The sequence below is a fragment of the Leucoraja erinacea genome, chromosome 35 (assembly GCF_028641065.1).
Source record: "Leucoraja erinacea ecotype New England chromosome 35, Leri_hhj_1, whole genome shotgun sequence".
NCBI lineage: Eukaryota > Metazoa > Chordata > Chondrichthyes > Rajiformes > Rajidae > Leucoraja > Leucoraja erinaceus.
Window position 1 is genome coordinate 9,228,888 of NC_073411.1, and position 19,294 is coordinate 9,248,181.

General features: G+C 51.0%; 1 protein-coding gene across 3 annotated transcripts in view; it reads right to left on the reverse strand.

Moving 5' to 3' along the window:
- Positions 1-19,294, reverse strand: part of LOC129713301 (probable JmjC domain-containing histone demethylation protein 2C) — an 81,408-nt gene that overhangs the window by 61,207 nt on the left and 907 nt on the right. The window contains exon 1 of one of the 3 annotated variants that reach the window (XM_055662260.1): positions 3,091-3,488. The exons of the other annotated variants lie outside the window; for them this stretch is intronic. The gene's annotated coding sequence lies outside the window, so the exon portion shown is untranslated. Of the gene's footprint in view, positions 1-3,090; positions 3,489-19,294 lie in introns of those variants that run through there. 3 annotated transcript variants of the gene reach the window in all.

The following is a 19,294-nucleotide window of genomic DNA, read 5'->3' on the forward strand; positions in this document are numbered from 1 at the left end:
AGGCATTCGAAATGCTTGCAGCAGAAGTTAATTAAGTATTGGCTCCCGCATGTGGCTCTGGCCGGCAATGTCTCAGAGTACAGCAACTTTTCCCATGGTCTCCACATCTCAAACTGTTTCCACAACAGAGACACAAATATGCTGCCTTTTAATGTGTCGGAAGGAACTGCAGATGCTGGTTTCAAATCGAAGATGGACACAAAATGACGGGGTAACTCAGCGGGACAGGCAGCATCTGTGGAGAGGAGGAACGTCACGTATTTCTTCTCTCCAGTGATGCTGCCTGTCCCGCTGAGTTACTCCAGCATTTTGTGTCTGCCTGCTAAATTTGATTTATGTTTCACCTCAATACCCCCATACCACCCCCCCGTTCCCTCTCCCACCCACCCCACAGGTACAGACAGTAGCCCCAACCCACACTGCCAAACATATCTAAAACCCCTATGACCCCCAACCCCCCCCCCACATTATGCTCAACTCTCTCACTGCCCCCCCCCAGCAGTCAATCTCCCTCCCACCCCACCCCAACATACAAACACCATTAACCTTCAAGACACTCATGTTCATTAGCGATAGGGGGCAGATTTAGGCCATTCGACCCATCAAGTCTATTCCGCCATTCAATCATGGCAAGACACACAAAGTTGGAGCAACTCAGCGGGCCAGACAGTGTCTCCGGAGAAAAGGAATAGGTGACGTTTCGGATCATGACCCTTCAATCATGGCTGATCTATCTCTCCCACCAAACCCCTGACTCCCGCACTAATCAAGAATCTATCTACCTCCGCCTTAAAAATATCCACTGATTTGGCCTCCACAGCCTTCTGTGGCATTGAGTTTCCACAGATTCACCACCCTCTGAGTAACACTCCCGCCCCCCACCACCCCACCCAGGTCCACACTCTCACCATCAGCCTCTGGAGAAGATAATAAGAACCTCCCACACATCAAGCTCACACCGAGCATGTTTTTCTCCTCCTCAAGTTACCCACCGCTTGTCAGCAGACACACCCTCATCTCCCCCCTCCCCTCCTCACCCAAACACGCCAACGCTGGTGGGGCTGCCTGAGACAGCCCCGAGGCGGTGGGAAGGGATCTTATTGCATTCATGCTGTGCGTTCGTTCACGTCACGATAAAGCATGAGGGATTGTCTGGGTCCGGCAGACAGACACTAAAACGCTGGAGTAAACTCTCAGCCGGACAGGCATCGTCCCTGGAGAGGTTTCGCAGAACTTCCCCCACCCCCACCCTTCTTCCCAGATGCGCCGGCTTTTTATAACCTGACCCAGTTTAGCATGGAGTGGAACGGAGAGAGTCCTTGGCTGCCGTGGTCTAAGAGGGCTGCAGAAACCTTGCCAAAGAATTAGATTCACACATACTCAGTGTGTAGGTAGGAACTGCAGGCAGTGGTTTAGTTTTAGTTCTAGAGATACACATACAACTGGGTAACAGGCCCTTCAGCCCACCGAGTCCGCACCAACCGGCCATCCCCGCACATTAACACTACCCTACACACACTAGGGACAATTTACACTTACACCAAGCCTATTAACCTACAAACCCTGCATGTCTTTGGTATACACCAAAAACAGTCACAATATGCTGGAGTGGCTTGGCGGGGCAGGCAGCATCTCTGGAGAGAAGGAATGGGTGACGTTTCGGGTCGAGACCCTTCTTCAGACTGCAGTCCGGTCTGATCCGAGTCAGGGGAGAGGGAGACTGGAGATAAGGGGTGAAAACGACAGATCAAAGCAGAGGGTGATCGAGGAAATGTAGCATGGTTCATTGTTGGCTGAGGGGAAGGTGACTGAGGCACACATGCAGCAAAATTAATCAGGAGGACTAGTCGGAAAACTAGAGTGGGGGGGGGGGGGGGGGGGGAAAGAGAGAGAGAGAGAAAAAAGCAAGGGTTACTTGAAGTTAGAGAAATCAATATTCAGATTGCTTACACAGTGCTGGCTTGTCCTTGGAAGCAACGCGAGACACAGACCGAGTCTGAAGAAGGGTCTCGACTCCATTCCTCCTCTCCAGAGATGCTGCCTGTCCCGCTGATGTTACCCCAGCACCTTGTGTCTGTATTCGGTGTAAACCAGCATCTGCGGTTCCTTCCTAAGTCAACTGCTGTGCACACCTTCGGTGAGTATGACCTTTGCCAGTGAAGCAAGTGGAATTCTCTGCCACAGAGGCAGTGGAGGCCAAATCGCTGGATGTATTCAAGCGAGAGTTGGATTAAGCTCTTAGGGCTAATGGAATCAATGGATATGGGGAGAAAGCAGGAACAAGGTACTGATTCTGGATGACCAGCTATGATCACATTGAATGGCGTTGCTGGCTCGAAGGGCCGCATGGCCTATTTTCTATGTTTCCATGAAAGATGAAATCAGTCTGAGATGGGCCGTACTAAAACAAGGGCAAACATATTTTAATGTATATATTAAGCCAACACGTCTCGGCTTCCCTGGGTAGAGTGGAAACCTCTCGAGGTGGGAAGCCTTTTTACTTTGAAAATCCAAAAAAGACACCAGCCCTCGTCTTGCAACCCTGTCAAAGTTTGGCCAAGTCCAAAGCAAACAAACAATGCCCCCCACCCCCCACCGTCACAGGGGGTGAGAATGAAAGAGGAGGGACTGTGTCTCGTCTGCCTGAGCTGGGGTCAGGGAGGTTGCGAGTTCAAACCCACCCTAATACCCAGACGACCAGCCGTGTGGATGAGAGCACAGTCCCTAATATGTACTCCCGAGGAACAAGCAAGATGCTGGTTTAAACCAACTTCAGGTCTCAACCCGAAGTGTCACCTTTCCACATTCTCCAGAGATGCTGCCTGACCTGCGGAGCTACTCCAGCACTTTGTGGTCCGTCTGCCATATTAAACGTTTCGGTCTGAAGAAGGGTCCCGACCTGAAACATCATCCCTTCCCTTTCACCCAGAGATGCTGCCTGAATTAACCCACTGAGTTACTCCAGCCTCCTGCGCCTACACCCGAGGTCTGTATTAAAAACATTCTGTACAGTCAAAACCGCACCCTGGCACCAAAAACAGATCTGATTATTTTTTTTTTTTAAACATACAAGTTAAGGCAGACCCTCACCTCGACACAGTGGAAGACTAGCTCCTCCGGAAAGGATGTGTAGGCAAAGCTGGCCACTCTCCAGTGAAGTGGCTCCTCAGAGTCCTGTTTCTCTGTGTTCTGGAGAAACTCGTGCTGGGAGCTGCCGGGCGCTGGGTTCTTTTGAACGACAGGGAGCTGTGATTTGCAGCCGGCGTTCTCAGGGAGACGGGGCAGGAGGCGCTGAGAGAACCTCGTTAAAGGGAGGAGGGCGAGCTGGAGTCCTGTCCCCTCCCTCTCTCTCGCTCTCTCTCTCTCTCAGCGGGAACTCGACACAAGGGCAGACTGATGATAGACCAGCATCTGCAGTTCCTTCCAACACAAGGGCAGGCTGTCTGTCGTACCGTCTCCTCCCACCCCAGTCGAAGGAGAAGAAATGTGTGTGTGTGTGTGTGTGTGACTGGCCTCTACATGCACGATTGATCCTAGCGTGAGTCACCCACTAGTCATTACATCAGCCGTTAAGGAGGGGGGTGGGTGGGGGCAGGCTGCCATCTGCTGCTGCTGCTCACTGCTGCTATCACAGGCCCAGCCCCAAGCAGAGCTGTCATCGCCAGGGGAGGGAGGGGTGGGGGAGAATGGGAACATGTAGCCCCTTTCACCCTGGCTGTGTTGCTCGCTATGCGGGGAATGCACTGAAAGTGGGCGAGGCAGCAAACACACACACTGGCAGCCAGGACACAGATGTGAAGGGAGGAGGGGGGGGGGGGGGGGGAAGGAAAGAGAGGGGAAGGCCCTTCATCTCAGTTTAAAGGTTTTGTTTGTTATCATGTGTACTGAGGTACGATGAGAAGCTTTCGCCCATCCCATCCCATGGTGAGACAGACAGAAGATGCTGGAGTTACTCAGCGGGTCAACAGACAATAGACAATAGGTGCAGGAGCAGGCCATTTGGCCCTTCCAACCAGCACCGCCATTCAATGTGATCATGGTCAGGCAGCATCTCTGGAGAAAAGGGAATAGGAGACATTTTGGGTTGGGACTTGAGATATGGGTCTCTAGACTCCCTCTCCCCTGACTCTCAGTCTTGAGAAGGGACTCGACCTGAAACATCTCCCATTCCTTCTCTCCAGAGACACTGCCCGTCTCTCTGAGTTACTCCAGCATTTTGCGTCTGTCTAGGGTTTAAACCTGCACCTGCAGTTCCCCTCCCTGCACATCATCCCTCGGGGGGATGTTTAGGAGCTCAACGTTGGTCTCCTGACCCTCCGCAATGTTGCCAGGTTACTCTGAGCACCCAAGGGTGCCGTTGCCTCACGAGGGCCGGTGGCACTCCAGCACCTATACATGTTTTTTTTCTGGTTTCGGGGAAGCAGAGAGGAAACAGGCCCTTCGGCCCGCAAACCAGCGAACACCCCGTACTCCAGCACTATCCTACACCAGTTTACAGAAGCCAATTAACCTACAAATTACGCACGTCCTTCGGAAGTGGGAGGAAACTGGAGCATCCGGAGGAAACCCACAGGGGGAATGTGCAAACTCCACACAGACAGCACCCGGTTCTCTGACAGTCTATCTACCAGTACGCGCCTCTGTGCTGCACTTTAGACCAGTTCTCCAGGGATGCTCCTTGCCTGCCTGCCTGCCTCGCTGAGTTTAGTTTAGTTTAGATAAGAGATACAGCGTGGAAACAGGCCCTTCAGCCCTAACCGACCCGCGACCCCCCGCACACTAACACTATCCTCCTACACACACTGCGGGTTAATTTACACTGAAAGCCAAGCCAATTAATCTACAAATCGGCACGACTTTGGAGTGTGGGAGGAAAGCGGAGATCTCGGAGAAAACCCACGAGAAGAATGTACAAACTCCGTGCAGAGTCGGGATCGAACCTGGGTCTCTGGCGCTGTAAGGCAGCAACTCTACCGCTGCACCAGACGGCCAGACTGGGGATGTTGTACGCCTTGCTGTTCTGGGATACGGGGGGGGGGGGAGATGATAATACCTTTGGCTTTTAAAGGCATTTAGGAATTGGAGAGAAATATATATTTGCTAGCAAATGAAAACTGGAGGTGGGGAAATGGGTTACTCCAGCACTCTTGTGTCTTTCTCCAGCGCCACCTCTAAGGGATTATCCAAGCGCAGTGGGCATGGTGTTAGTGGACGAGCCCGCCCACCCTCCTCCGAGCCCTGGCGGTCAGTGGAAGCCTGGACCACAGGCTCTTCCCATGGCTGGGTCAACTTCCCAAGTGCACTGACGTAAACAAGGCAGCTTGGCACAGACCAGTTAAGGGACTGAGGGCAAATGGGTGGGGCAGGAACATGGTCTGCCTGGCACACTGCCACCTGAAGATGGGTGTTAACTTCACTTTAGAATTAGAGCATGGAAACAAGGCCTTTTGGCCCACCGAGTCCCTGCTGACCCAATCACCCACTGGCATGTTCATTCTCTCCAGAGGTACTGCCTGTCCCCCGCTGAGTTACGCCAGCATTGTGTGTCCATCTTCAGTGTGAAGCAGTTCCTCCCTACACATTGGTTCTAAGTCCTCCCACTTTATTATACATTGCCCACACATTTGGGGTGATTTACAGGGGGGCCATTTAACCGACAGACCCGCACATGTGGATGTGAAACCGGAGCACCCGGAGGAAACCCAGGCGGTCACGGGGACAACGTGCAAACTCCGCACAGACAGCACCCTAGTTGGGGATGGGACCCGGGGTCTACGGTGCAGTGAGGCAGCAGCTCTCTCTAGCCGCTACGCCACTGTGGCACCCTGGAGGAGTGGCAGGGTTGAGAGGGGTCGGTGTGTGGGAGGAGGATGGTGTTGGGGAGACTGATGAACACTGGCTCTGTGTCTGGTCTGGCTGTCCAACAAACCTCACACAACTGGAGGTCCCAAGTTTGCATGCTACGCTACACAATGGGCAACACACGGCACTAGAGACCCGGTTCGATCCCGACCTCGGGTGCTGTTTGTGTGGAGTTTGCACGTTCTCCCTGTAACTGCGTGGGTTTCCTCCGGGTGCTTCGGTTTCCTCCCACATCCCAAAAGCGTGTGGGCTTGTAAGTCAACTGGCCTCTGTAACAATGGTCCCAGTGTGCAAGGAGCAGAGGAGAAGGTGGGTCAATATCAAACTCATGTGAATGAGTGATCGATGGTCGGCGTGGACACAGTGGCCTGAAGTATCTCCGTGTGCAAGAAGGAACGGCAGACGCTGGTTTACACCCAAGACAGACACAAAATCAGTCTGATGATAGGTCTTGACCCGAAGTGTCACCTATTCCTTCTCACCAGAGATGCTGCCTGTCCCGCTGAGTTACTCCAGCTTTTTGTGTCCATCTTCGGTTTAAACAGTTCCTTCCTACGCAATAGATAATGTGTTCGGCAGGTTGGAAATGCATCAAGTAAAAGCTAATTTAGCTTTGAGAACAATCTGCGTGCAAGCATGTGCTTCTTAGAGTTTTTCCTCTCAACTTGGAGCCTCAGTCATGTCAAGCGAAGAACTTGCAGACTTAGCAGCTGTACTGAGCGACCTAGCATGTATTAGCATTAATAGAGTGCCTGGCCTGGCAAACATCTTGTGTGCTATTACCTTTGGGCTAGGTGGGGCCCGTCTTGCTGGGAGCCACAGCAGGCCATAATGAGCTCGGAGCAGGATATTACTGGGTGGTGATGTTTGAATTGCTGGACTCTTTGACAAGACCCAGAGCGCAGCGAGAACTGATTTTTTAATTTCTCTCTCCAAGTTTACCGACGTGGCCAACAATCCTTCAAGGCCCGAGCTGGTGGTGCAGCGGTCGAGTTGCTGCCTTACAGCGCCAGAGTCCCGTGTTCCATCCTGGATACAGGTGAGGAAGGAAGAGTCCCCACTCGAAACGTCACCCATCCCTTCCCTCCAGAGATGCTGCCTGTCCCGCTGAGTTACACCAGAATATCTCACATCTTCCTTTGGCCCAGGGTTGAGCATATTTTTACACCACAGTCTGCAGACCAAAGTGAATTGATTCAACGTTTGACAAGAGGCCAAGCTGCACTAGGAGGAGGTGAGTGAACCAGAGGGGGTTGATGTTACACTCAAACACACAGCCTTATCTGCCCTGGGCAAACACAACTCCGAATCAATGGCCAACAAAACATTTTCCTGAAGTGTGTCTGCTGACCAGATTGCTCCCGGCTGGTAAACATGCCCCAGTCACCTTCAGCTCAGCCCTGGCTGACTAAGACAGACACAAAATGCTGGAGGAACTCAGGCAGCATCCTTGGAGAGAAGGAATGGGTGACCTTTCAGGTCAAGACCCTTCTTAGTAAACAGGAAGCTGAAACTGGGCCCTGCTTAGAGTCGGGGCTCTCAGAGAAAATGTTAGTTTAGTTTACAGATACAACACGGAAAACATGCCCTTCAGTCCACGCCGACCAGCGCTGCCCGCACACTAACACTATCCTACACACACTACGGACAATTTACTCTTATACCAAGCCATCCAACCTACAAACCTGTACGCCTTTGGAGCGTGGGAGGAAACAGCAATTCTTGGAGAAAACCCACGCAGGTGGCAGGGAGAATGTAAAAAAAGTGGTCGGCCAAGCACCATAGTCAGGATCAAACCGGGGTCTCTGCCGCTGAAATGGCCCTGTCCCACGGTACGAGTTCATTCCAAGAGCTCTCCCGAGTTTAAAAAAAAAAAAAAAACAAACTCGTGGTAAGCACGGAGAATGAACGTAGCGGGTACGTCGGAGCTCAGGGACGTCTCTTAGCGGCTCGTAACGCTAACGGCAGGTACTCGGGAAGACTCGCTAATGGCAGGTAAGCTCGGGATGACTCGTGAAGATTTTTCAACATGTTGAAAAATGTCCACGAGAGCCCCGAGTACCGTCGAGCGGCCATTACCGTAAATCTCCGAGTTCGAATCAGGGCAAACTCTGAGAGAGCTTTTGGAATGAACTCGTACTGTGGGACAGGGCTTTTAGGCAGCAACTGCGCCACTGTGCCGCCCCAAGAGAGTCAAGCAACAGCCAGACTGGGGACATCGTTTGTGTTGTCGTACTGGGATATAGGGGAGATGAAAATACATTTGGCGCTTAAAGTCATTTAGGAACTGGAGAGAAATATATTTTGCTCGCAAATGAATACTGGGGGTGGGGGAAAAACAGTTTCAGAGTCTGAAGAAGGGCCTCAACCCGAAACATCACCTATTCCTATTCTCCAGAGATGCTGCCTGACCCGCTGTTACTCTAGCTTTAATGGTGTCTATTTTGAGGATAGATGTTGGGATGTTATGCTACAGTTGTGCAAGATGTCGGTGAGGCCGCATTCAGAGCTTTGAGTTCGGTTAATTCTGTAATTCTCAGGGGTCGGATTTAACAAGTAACAGAGGTTCCGTTGATAGCAGGAACCCTCGCTATCTGCAACCTCCTTCTGTCCTATAATCCTTTACTGCTGGCGTTGTTAACACTCCTCATTATATTTGCTCTGTCACTGCTAAGTATCTGATCTCTGGAATTTCCTCTCTCAATCATCCTGCCTTTCTCTCTCTCTCTCTCTCTCTGGTGAATGGCAGGGCCCTGGGGAGTGTTGTAGAGAGCGGGGATCCAGGTATGCAGATACACAACTCTTTGAAAAATAGTGTCGCAGGTGGATAGGGTGGCCCAGAAAGCTTTTGATATCTTGGCTTTCATCAGAGGGGGGTTTTTTGAGTCTGGAGCAAAGTGCCCCACGGCGGTTTGATCGAACGTGACAAGCGGTGTGTCGGGGAAAGTAATTATCCGTGTGTTTAGTCATCATATGCAAAAGACGGTGTTGGTCAGGGTGCAACAGCTTTTGCGGTGTGATTGTGAGCTGAGGAGGAAACGGAACACTCCTGTCCACAACCAAATGTTGCACACTGGCACATTCTGAGTCAATGTGTGGGAAGGAACTGCAGATGCTGGTTTAAACCGAAGATAGACACAAAAAGCTGGAGCAACTCAGCGGGACAGGCAGCATCTCTGGAGGGAAAGGAATGAGTGATGTTTCGGGTCGAGACCCTTCTTCAGACTGATGTCATGCTGATAAAATGTAAAATTTGTAAGCAAGCATAAAGATTTGCTGGCTGCAACGAATATCCTTTACTGACTGAGGGGTGGCACAGCGGTAGAGTTGCTGCCTTACAACGAGATCCTGACTGCGGGTGCTGTCTGTACGGAGTTTGTACGTTCTCTCCGTGACCTGCCCCTACCTTTCTCTTCCAGCTTTCTCCACCCAACCCCTCCCGTCTGAGGAAGGATCCTGAGGCAGCAACGCCGTGTGACAATAGACAATGGGTGCAGGAGTAGGCCATTCGGCCCTTCGAGCCAGCACCACCTTTCAATGTGATCATGGCTGATCATCCACAATCAGTACTCCGTTCCTGCCTTCTCCCCATATCCCCCGACTCCACTATTTTTAAGAGCCCTATCTAGCTTTCTCTTGGAAAGTTTGATGGGTGAAGAGAGTGCCCGAGCCCTCTGCGGACATTTTGCCACTAGCCCCCGTGACCTCTCACCCCTCTCCCCCCCCCCATCCTGCATGCCGTTAGATAAACACAACAGACAGAGGCGGCAGATGGAGGGAGGCCAAGGGTTGTTCACACATCTACAGACGGGCGAGGGAGATAAAGGTGGGAGCAGTTTGGGTGGGGCAGTAAAAGAGGGGGAAGATAAGAGATGCACATCACTTCCTCGCCATTAAGTGGTGGCAGACAAGCGTCTCTTCTCAATGTGATGTTTGCCTCCTGGGGGGGGGGGGGGGGGGGGGGGGGGGGGGGGTGGGGGGGGTGGGGGGAAGGTTCTCCTGTTCTGAAGAAGGTGTCTCGACGCCGATACGTCACTCGTTCCTTCTCGCCAGAGATTGCTGCCTGCCCCGCTGAGTTACTCCAGCATTTTGTGTCCACCTACTAGAACAGCTCATTGTCCTGACCACTGCTCACAAAATGGCGAGGAGAGTGTGAGAATTGAACTGCAAACGCTCGAGAGCCGCCCATAGCAAAATAGTTTGTGAGGCGTTCAAATGCGTTTAGTACATGTAAAAAAAAAGTAAAAGCCTTTAATATATTTGTAGGTCGTCTCCTTGTGTCTGCCCAGTGCCAGCGGCATTTCCTTTGACTACAGAGTCGTCTCTGAATTAGTGGAGGACGGGGAACCGGTTTTCAATCGGCTTAGGAGAGCTGCCAGCCGCTGCCAAGTTAGTGTGCCCAGCTGCCTGTTCAATCTGCCCGATTATGTGACAAGCACGGGGGTGGTGCCAAGGAATTTCTGGAGAGGCAGGACTGGTGGTGTCAGTCTCGCCGTGTCAAGGGGTAGGGAGGGGGGGGGGGGGGGGGGGGGGGAGCATGTTGCACAGATTCCAGCATTAAAATAACTTTTCCAGTGTGCAGTGCTGAAGGAGGGCAGAAGCCGGTGAGACTCGATGGTTAAAAAAAAAAAAAAGACACAAAGTGCTGGAGTAACTCAGCGGGGTCGGGCATCATCTCCGGGGAACGCGGATAGGTGCCGTTGCTGCCTCGGGATCCTTCTTAGAGAAAGCTGGAAAAGAGGTAGGGGTGGAACTAAGTCTAAGTCTGGCAAGTGATAGGCGATATTGGGAGGAAGGGTGGGGGGGGGGGGGGTTGCCACAGAAGGTAGTCGAGGCCACAGTTCATTGGCTATATTTAAGAGGGAGTTAGATGTGGCCCTTGTGGCTAAAGGGATCGGGGGGTATGGAGAGAAGGCAGGTACAGGATACCGAGTTGGATGATCAGCCATGATCATATTGCTTTTTCCCTGCCGCGTCGCTCTTCTGATCTGGCCTCTACTCCTGCACCTATTTTCTATGTTTCTATGTTGCAGGAAGGAACTGCAGATGCTAGTTTACACCGAAGGCAGACACAAAAGGGGCCACACGCAAGAGTTGCTGCCTCACAGCCACAGAGACGCGGGTTCGACCCCGACGATGGGTGCTGTTTATGCGGAGTTTGTACGTTCTCCCCGTGAGTTTCCTCTGGGTGCTCCGGTTTCCTCCCACACTCCCCAAAGACGTACAGGTTTGCCGGTTAGTTAGCTTTGGTTGAAAGATTGTAAATGTTCCCTGGTGTGTAGGATAGAACTGGGGAGGGGGGGAGAAATTGCTGGTCGGCGCGGACTCAGTAGGCCCAGAGGCCTGTTTTCCGCGCTGTATATCCAAACTAAACTAAAATGCTGGAGTAACTCAGATGATCAGGCAGCGTCTCTGGAGAAGATTCAAGATTCAAGCACCAATTGGTACAGTGAAATTTGGGGTCACGGTTAAGAAAAGGGTCGAGACCCTTCTCCGGTCTATTTGTGAGATGAGGTGGGACAGGGGGTGATTGGACAAAGGCCAACGGCCAGGGACTGACTACTGTTCAAGCCAGGTGAATCTAATTACATGTCTGTGGCTTAGAGTCGCTTTGCTCTCACCTGACAAGCCAGAATTGTATTGTATTTGGCCTTCTGCCAAAGCCTTGACACAATAGCAAGGTGTTGGGAACCAGAGATAGGATCAGAAAATGCTGACGGCCAGTTAGCATGTGCGGCGAGGGAAACTGGAGGCTTTGTCTTACTTGGGGTGAAGAATGTTGGTACTTGTTGGTCTTTGCTGAGAGTTTCCAGCCCTTATCTCGATAACCTTGCCTGATCTGTAAACCCCAGGCCTCTCCCGGTCACCACACCTCCGCCACCTTGTGACAGTCTTGTATTGGGTCATTTACTTAATCCCATCTGTTGCACGAAGCCCCTTGCTGCTCGGCGCGGCTGCCGAACTTGCGCAAGACACGGCCGCCTCTAAGGGAGGTGCGCGTGGATTCAACCTCGCGCAAAATCGACGCCGGCGAGCCGTCAATACCGGCACGGTGGCGCAGCGGCTGCTGCCTCACAGCGCCAGAGACGCTGACCATGAGGGCTGGATAATGGGGAGAAATAGATCAGGCGTGGTCAAAGTGGTGGTGCAGACTCGATGGGCTGAACGGCCTCATTCTGCTCTCGTGAACTTACGGCTTATGTGAACTGGGATTCGATGGGTGCTCTCTGTGTGGAGTTTGCATGGGTTCTCCGGTTTCCTCCCACATTCCAAGGATGTGGAGGATTGTGAAAACCGGATAACATAGAGCCAGTGTGTGGGGTTGATGGAGGGTCAGCACGGATTCGGTGGGCCGAAGGGCCTGTTTCCACACTGTAGCTCTAAACTAAACTAACATTGGGGCAGTGCTGGACAATTCTGCTGGACAGTGCCGGACGACGGTCATTCTGATCCCAAGGTGTTATTTGAAGAGCAGCCTGGCTGTCCTCCAGTATTGTGGACAACATGAGTCAGAGACTCAGAGCCACACACAGTATGGAAACAGGGCCTTTTGGCCAACTCGTCCACACCGACCAAGATGCCCCAGCCAAGCTACTCCCATTTGGCCTACATGTCCACTAAATAACATCACAATAACAGATTCAGACTTTGGAGACAGGCCCTTCAGTCCAGCAGACTAGTGGTCACCCTGTACACTAGGGCTATTCTACACACACTAGGGGCAATTTACAATTTACAGAAGCCATTCCACCTACAAACCTCTACATCTTTGGAGTTTGGGTGGAAACCGGTGCACCCGGAGAAAACCCACGCAGGTCACGGGGAGAAGGTACAAACTCCGTCCAGACGGCACCCATGGTCAGGCAGCAACTCTGCCGCTGAGCCACTGTGCAACCCCAAAGATGACCAGGTCCTTTTAACAGCGCAGCTTGTAGGGAACTTGCTCGTCGTGAACTGGCTGCCATTTTCCCAACAGCACACAAGAACTCAATTTCAAATGAATTGCTAAGCACTTTGAATCAAAGATCCTACAAGATAGACCACTCCTGCTAAATGCAATGGGCTGACGTGTAGTACGCAACGGAGCGGAACGTGGGCCTTTTTTTCATCCATTTCAGTAACCCGACCCGACTCGCAGTGTAATCAACGTTGCGGGGGAACAGTTTGTGTTAATAAATTATAATTCTGAAAACGAGAAGATTTGTACCAAAGGACTTTTATTTTTACGAGGATGTTTCTGTAACCGGCTTCCGTCTCCGCACTAGTATCTTTGCTCCGCTACGGGATCTTTGGTGCGGAGACGGAAGCCGGTTACGGAAATGGGGCCGAAAATTACCCGTGAATCTGCCCATGACCGTACTAGGTCTTTTTCGTCGAGTGGGATATCTTGCTCGCTGTAGGATCTTTGCTTTGAATCAGGCAGGAGGATTTCAAAGGATGCCATGTAAAGTCAGGATACACAGCCAGAACAGTGCAAACATGCTGGAAACCAAATGCTTTAATTTAACTCCTCCTGGCCTAATGTGAAGACTGAAACAAAAGGAGGACCCTCGGATTCCTCCGTTTTTCTTTCCTAATTGGGTGCATAAGCAAGGTTAAGAAATATCCAACAATACCATTTGTATGCGGACACAAGGATCTTGACGTGCATGTCCATCGTTCACAAGCTATAGGAGTAGAATTAGGCCATTCGGCCCATCGAGTCTACTCCGCCATTCAATCGTGGCTGATCTCTGCCTCCGAATCCCATTTTCCTGCCTTCTCCTCATAACCCTCGACACCCGTTCTAAACAAGAATGTGTCTATCTACCTCTGCCTTCAAAATATCCACGGACTTGGCCTCCTCAGCCCTCTGTGGCAATGCGTTCCACTGATTAACTACCCTCTAACTAAAGAAGTTCCTCCTAACCTCCTTTCTAACAGAGCGCCCTTTAATTCTGAGGCTATGACCTCTGAATCCCAGATCTAAAGATGCCAGAAAGCAGATAAGATGGCTAAAGAGGCGAGCAAGATGCAGTACGGAATGAGAGGCATGTCTCGGAGCTGTTTTTTTTCTGGGACAACATAAACTGGTGTGAGTGTGTGGTCGATGGTTGACGTGGTGGGCCGAATGGCCTGTTTGCCCGTGTTTAGTTTAGCGATAGAGCGCAGAAACATGCCCTTCGGGCCCACCGAGTCCGTGCCGACCAGCGATCCCCGCACACTAACACCATCCTAACACACTGTGGACAATTTACATTTATACCCAGCCCATTAACCTACAAACCCGTACGTCTATGGAGTGTTGGGAGGAAACCTGAGATCTCGGAGAAAACGCACATGGTCACAATAGACACAATGTTGGTACAGGAGTAGGCCATTCGGCCCTTTGAGCGAGTACCACCATTCAATGTGATCATGGCTGATCATCCCCAATCAGTACCCCATTCCTGCCTTCTCCCCTGACTGCGCTATTTTTTAAGAACCCTATCTAGCTCTCTCTTGAAAGCATCCAGAGAACCGGCCCTCTGAGGCAGAGAATTCCACAGACTCACCACTCTCTGTTCTCCGGGGAGAACGTGCAAACTCCGCACAGGCAGCACCCGTAGTCGGGATCGAACCGGGGTCTCTGGCGCTGCGAGGCAGCAATTCTACCGCTGCGCCACCGCGGCGCTCTGTACTATATCTCCAACACTAAGACTAAACCAGTTGGGCGATGGGCTGCCACCATTTTGTATGGATGTGAGTGCAATAAACAGTGCTGGGGAGAGTTATGGTTGTGTTAGGAGGGTTGGAGAACCTTAGTCATGAGGTGAGGCTGTCTGTGCCAGGGTTGTGTACTTTGGAAGAAAGGATACTTAATCAAGGTGCAGAAAGAATTACGAGGTATCTGGACAGAGTGAGCAGGAAGGGCTTATTTCCTTTGGCAGGGAGATTAATAAATAAGGAACACAGACTTAAAGCAATTAGTGGAAGGATTAGAGGGGAAAGTTGACGCGGTGGGGAGTCGAACTGGAGCCAGAAAGGATTTTTTTTTTGAGGAATAAACGGCCTGGATGGGAATGTGAAGAAGCATTACCTACCACGAGGTTATGAGAGTCAGAGGGTGGTGAATCGGCGGAATTCATTGCTGCAGACGGCAGTGGAGGTCAAGTCATTGGTAATTATTTTCAAGATGCATGATTAGTGCGGGTGTCAGGGGCTACGGGGAGAAGGCAGGAGAATGGGGGTGGGGGGTGGGGGGAATAGATCGGCCGTGATGGAACGTCGTGATCATCAGTCTGACCCGAAACTTCACCTATTCCTTCGCTCCATAGATGCTGCCTCACCCACTGAGTTCCTCCAGCATTTTTTGTCTACTGGCTGCGATCGAACGAATGGCGGAGCAGCCCCGTTGGGCCGAATGGCCTAATTCTGCTCCTATGTCTTATGGAAAGAGCTGTGAAGCGGGATTAAACAAAATACCCCCCCTACCCTACTCCCTGTGGCTGCCAACGGGCTCCGTAAACCTGCTCGCTTCTTTATGGGTTCTCAGGTTTGAGAATTTGGTCTCTCTTAAATGATCGAGAGTCGGTACAGGAGTTTCCCACTGCTGCTCAGTGGAAGGCGGCCTTAAATGGGGAAACATAGAAAATAAGTGTTGGAGTAGGCCATTCGGCCCTTCGAGCCAGCACCGCCATTCAATAAGGGCAGACAAAAGTGCTGGAGAAACTCAGCGGGTCAAGTCAAGTCAAGTTTATTTGTCACATACACATATGAGATGTGCAGTGAAATGAAAGTGGCAATGCTCGCGGACTTTTGTGCAAAAGACAAACAACAAAACAACCAAACAAATTATAAACACAATCATAACACACATATTCTTTTACATAATAAGAGTGAGGCAGCATCTATGGAGCGAAGGAAATAGGCAACGTTCTCAGACCCGATATGACAGTGGATGTTGGGCGTACCTCAGCTAAAGTTATTTGAGCGAAACTTCACTCAATCCTAAACCCACCGGTACTGAATGCTGAAACAAGGAACTGCAGACGCTGGTTTACAACAATAACAACAAAAAAAAGACAAAGTCCTGGAGGAACTCTGCGGGTCAGTCAGCATCACTGGGAACAGGGAGAGGTGACTTCTCTTCAGACTGTGTGTTTAATTGCTTAAATGCTTCACTTCCTTCCACCCCCCCCCCCCCCATCCGCATAGTAAACATACACACATAATCCAAGCAGTAAGAATAGAAGCTAACAACATGGTGACATTCTCCCCACATCTCTCCCACTTCCACCAAGAGCCACATCAAATCTGTGTTCAAATCCATTTAACTCCAATCACCCTTTACATAAGCACATCTTTCAACATCTCATGATAAAACACAAAAAGATTCCTTCTCCTGTTCTTATTCTTTAGATGTTTGTTTTTTAAGTATTTCCCAACTGGGCACCGAGCATGTTACATCTGCGTGGGGAGGAACTGCAGATGCTGGTTTACACCGAACAGAGACGTACAATACTGTGGTCACATCTGTCACAGTTGAGGGAAACGCGGAGGCAGTGACCATACTGGAGATGGTTTGATCGTAAGTAAATAGGAGCAGAAATAGGCCATTCGGCCCATCAGGTCTGTTCCGCCATTCTATCATGGCTGATCGATTTTCCCCGCTCGACCCCATTCTCCTGCCTTCACCACTTAAACTTTGACACCCTTACGGACTACATGGTTTCGTGCATAGCTTTGTGTCGCCAGATCTGCCGTTCTTTCTTCACCTCCCCACTTTATCAATTGCCCTTCCACTCCCCCTCTTCGCTCCACTCACCAACTCCCCCCCCCCCGCCCCCCATCCAAACCACCCCCACTGCACTCCCATCCACCCAAACCCCTCAGTACGTCCCGATACTCCCGACAGAGAGTGGTGAATCTCTGGAACTCTCAGCCACAGAGGGTACTTGAGGCCAGTTCATTGGCTATATTTAAGAGGGAGTTAGATGTGGCCCTTGTGGCTAAGGGCATCAGGGGGTATGGAGAGAAGGCAGGTACGGGATACTGAGTTGGATGATCAGCCATGATCATATTGAATGGCGGTGCAGGCTCGAAGGGCCGAATGGCCTACTCCTGCACCATTTCTATGTTTCTATGATACCACACAAGCCACCCTCCTCCCATCGACTCCATCTACACCTCACGCTGCCTCGGCAAGGCCAGCAGCATAATCAAGGACATGTCTCACCCTGACTGGGAGTAACTCTTCTCCCCTCTAGGGCAAAAGGTACAGAAGTGTGAAAACACACACCACCAGATTCAGGGACAGTTTCTTCCCAGCTGTTAATCAGGCAACTGAACCATCCTACCACGACCAGAGAGCAGTGCTGAACTACTATCTGCCTCTTTGGTGACCCTCGGACTGTCCGTGTTCAGGCGTTGTGTAGGAAAGAGCTGCAGATGCTGATTTAAATCGAAGGTGGACACAAAATACTGGAGTAACTCAGCGGGACAGGCAGCATCTCTGGAGAGAAGGAATGGGTGAAGTTTCGGATCGAGACCCTTCTTCAGGCAGATCAGTCTGAAACGTCACTCGTTCCTTCTCTCCAGAGATGCTGCCTGTCCCGCTGAGTTACTCCAGCATTTGGTGTCTACCATTGATTGGACGCTGCTGGCTTTACCTTGCACTAAACGCGGTTCCCTTATCATGTATCTGCACACTGTGAATAGATCCACTGTAATCACGTATTGTCTTTCTGCTGACGAGTTACGTAATTACAGTGGATTAACTCGCACTAAAAAAGCTTTTCACTGTACCTCGGTACACGTGTCAATAAACTAAACTGAACTGAACCGAACTCACTAACTACAATTCCCCACACACCCTCCCCGACTCCCACTTCCTCTCTCATTTCCCCTGGCCTTAGCTCCTCTTTCTTTCACTTCTTCACCACATGTCTCTAGCTCCGACCGCAACTGTCTTGCTCCCTCCCTCTTCCCCACCCCCACCCCCCCACGACCAAAGATCTTATAGCAGAGCTCTGCTATAGGATCTTTGCCCCCACCACCCTCTCCCCGCCGTCCTCACCGTCTGATTTACGCCCTTCGCTGCGTTGAAGCGAAGAACGCTTTGACTTGCCCAGTTTGGACACCAACAGGAAGTTTCATTTGTGTCACAACGTGAACTTCAGCTCGACAAACTCTCCCCAGTGGTGGAGTAAGTGTGTAATTCAGCAGGGGAAGCCCAGCTCACGTCATTCCTGGACTGTGCAATGACCTTAATCCCAGCAGGTTGCAACAACAATGGCACGTTTTCATTATCATAGTGACGTTCTCACCCCCCACCTTCGATTACACCCCAGTTGCTTCAACAAGCCAAGGGAGTCATTCCATGTCTAATCACCCTGGAAAAATTCCAGAAGCCAATTACCATGCATCATGTTCACACAAGCACCAACCAAAGCGATAATGGTTTTGGTATGTTGGTGAGGTACAAATATTGAGCACAACACCAGGGCTAACTCCCTGTTCTCGTTCAAAACAACATCGTGGAATCTTTCTCTGCGACCACTTATCTGAAGGAGGGCGTTTTTTTCAACAATGTGGCACTCCCTCAGCAACACAAACACACAGAGAGGTTTTACTGAGAGATTCAGTGCCCAAAGTCCCAGACTAGGATTTGAACCCACTACTTACCCCATCAAGTCAGATTGTTACTGGGCGCAGCTTGGGTCCGCGTATATGTGATCAGGGCAGAAACCAAAGCCCCTTCCCCTGCCGCCCCCAGTTTACTACCCACTGTTATGCTACCATAACCAAAACTGCACTAACCCCCCCCCCCCCCCCCCCCCCCTTTCCATCCATTCTCGACTCTAGAATAATGCGAATAATGCAAATGTCAGGCAGGTGAGTGAGAATCCACAAAAGAAGCAACATCCATAGTGCTACAAAGCCGTAGAACGGGAGAGAAAGAGAGAAAGACAAAGAGAGAGGGAGAGAGAAAGGGAGCGAGAGAAAGAAAGAGGAGAGAGAGAAAGAGAGAGAGAGAAAGAGAGAATTAAAAAAAAAAAATCAGAGAAAAATAAACTATTTGTCCTGTAGTGCTGTGTGCTGGGACACACTGCTGTTATTGTTAACCAAGAGCTGGCAGTACGTAGTTGGAAGCAAGTGACAGCTGGACCTAGTGTTGGGCGACCAGATTAAAATCAATCCAGAAAAAAATAAACTCAGCACTGTCTAAAACCTTTTACGTTTCACCCCCCCCCCCCCCCCCCCACCCACCCCTCTGCCAAGCCCACACTCCCCACCCACAACACTACATTCCCCACACCCACACAACCCCACTCCCTGCACCCACTCCACACCCCCGACCTACACACTCCCTGCACCCACTCCCCCCCCTCCCCTCCACCCACAACACTACACTCCCCCCATCCACCTCCAGTATAAATTACATTTGAAATATTTTGGAGGACTAACAAAC